Raw genomic sequence first — 2,608 nt, 5'->3', positions numbered from 1 at the left:
TCCTTGCTGCTGTTGTTTCCCCCTTATACTCTCCTTCACTTCTCCTCTGCTTTATATCACGACCCCCCAGCTGTAAATGCCTCTTCACAGTGTGCTAGGTTAGATGGAGTTCAAGTGTCCGAATGCCCTCTCAGCCTCAGAAGTGGGTCTTAATGAAAAAGTCAGGCAAGGCGCTTGCAGGGACCCTTAAAGCAATATAGGGTATTTACGACCCGGAGGGCAACTGTGTGTCGGTAACAGCCCAATACAAGCGGGGCAAGTCCTAGTACTTTATCCACCAACCAGCAAAAACAATAGGAGAAATACCTTTGTCCAAAGGACGATGAGTCTGGGGAGTCAGGTCTGCTGTAGGTGATACGGTCACTTGAGGCACCAGGACACCAATTTTTAAGGCAGGATGTGCAGCTTCAATAGGGTGTTTGCAGCTGAGGACTGGAGAGACGCTTCCAAGTGTTTGGCGTCTTTCAGGTAAGTATGCATCCAACCCCTGCTGCTACAATCATATATCACCCTCCTCTGCAATCACTGTGACAGCAGTGTGTGGGGAGGGGGGGCAGCAAGGGGGAAGCTTGCTCCCGTAACATGTAGAGCAGAGGAGGGCTGCAGCCCAAGCATCTGTCTCCTGTCCTTGCAGTTCCTGCTTTGCCTCTCCATCCTCTGGCTCACACAAGGGGCTGAGTAACATACAGAGAAGGGAGGGAGCAGGCAGGGAGACATACAGTCAATGGGGGCAGAGTGGGGGACATACAGTGCAGGAGGGGCAGGCTTGGGGACATACAGTGAATGGAGGCAGTGATGGACATTCAGAGAAGGGGGGCAGGTTGGGGGACAGAGTGGGGGACATGCAGTTAATGTGGGCAGGCTGAGGGAAATTCAGAAAAGGGGGGGCAGGCTGGGGGACAGAGTGAATGGGGGCAGAGTGGGGGACCATTCTGATGGGATTAATGGTTCAAACAATGTCAGGCTGAATGGTCAGCCCCCACACATTTTCACCTCACCAAATTTGTCCCTCATCGCAAAAAGTTTGGACACCCCTGCTGTATAGGCAATTGGGGGCAGACGTGATTATTTCTTGTGAGTAGGGAAGCCAATCCCGGGGCATTTTTTCAATCCTGGGATTGAAAAATGCTCAATCCCGGGATTCCGCGATTGGCTTTCCTAATAAAAAAACACCCTGGCCGCCCTGCATTTACTTACATTTGCAGGTGCGACCGGGTTGGCTGAGTGGGCTGGCTAGGTGGGCGGCCGGGAGGGCGGCTTCCTACTGCCGGGCGGGTGGTTTATAGTGCGGAGCTGCTTGCTGGGTGGGCGGGTGGCTTCATACTGCTGGGCGTGATCTCTGCCTGTGCAGCGTGACCTCTGATCTAGTCACGCTGAGAGGTCACGCTGTGCAGTGCTGCTCTGCCGGGTATGGGACAAGCCGGGCAGCATCTGAGCGTGTGCTCAGACGCTACCCGGCACTAGACTGCGCATGCGCAGTGTAATCCCGAAATGTGTTTTGGGGGCCAAATCCCGGGATTGCCCACCCTACTTGTGACATCCATTAGCGTGGAAAAGATGTGATTTGAGCTGACTGGTTGGTATCCTATCCCTTCCTTCCCCATTTTATATTTTTTTCCTTGTAGGATATATCTGCTTATTATTATTATTATGTAATGGATATGATTTATATGTTAGACACATTTTGTATAGCGTGTGAATTGTTCACCTCACTTTGACCCCTTGTAAGAATTGAACTGCTCTTTTTCTTTATGTAATACTAGCGACCCAATCCGGCTTCGCATGTGAAGCACTAATTATCTATAGCCAAATGACTTCTGGTGGATGGATGGGGGCGGTCATGTGACAAAGTTTTAGCAGATATCTATAGGTACAGTGCTGATGGTCAATCTGGTTCCGTTGCACAACTTTGGTGCGTTTAAGTTGCGAATGAGCATCACCGGTGATCCAACCTTCAATGTTGATACCTGCGGTTGCATTGCGGTTGGTTCCAATGAATTAAAAATTTAATCGGATAATTGATGGCTTGTTCTTTGTCCATTACTGTGTTGATCAATTTGTATTTGACTGTTTCGCCGGGCAGTTTCAATTGAATTTGCTCATTGAGCTTGTTGACATCATAATTTTTTGGTGCCAAAATTGTACGTTCGCACAGCCAATTTGGATTTTAGTAGTTGGTCGTTAGAGTTGTTATACGTTGTCGACGACGGCTTGAATATTTAGTTGCATTTGACAGAAGTTTGGCGGGAACGAAATCTCATTCGTGGCACGATCAATTAAATGCCATAAATTTTTATTTCATATGGTGGCTCTCATTATTGCTTTTTGTCTATAGGTCTAATATATATATATATATATATATATATATATATATATATATATATATATATATATATATATATATATATATATATATATATATATATATATATATATATATATCATTTTTTTTTTTTAAACCAATAAAAACAAACAGATTTGAAAAAATAAAATAACATTAAAACATACTTATACTACCACCTGAGTAAGTGCATTGTGGGTATTAAAAAATACTAGTGAATTAGGTAATAAAAGAAATCTAATCTAGTAAAAATGACTAAATTAAAAC

This window comes from Crinia signifera, chromosome 1 (assembly GCF_055691185.1).
Source record: "Crinia signifera chromosome 1, ASM5569118v1, whole genome shotgun sequence".
Taxonomy (NCBI): Eukaryota; Metazoa; Chordata; class Amphibia; order Anura; family Myobatrachidae; genus Crinia; species Crinia signifera.
Note: the sequence above shows the minus strand (reverse complement) of the source record.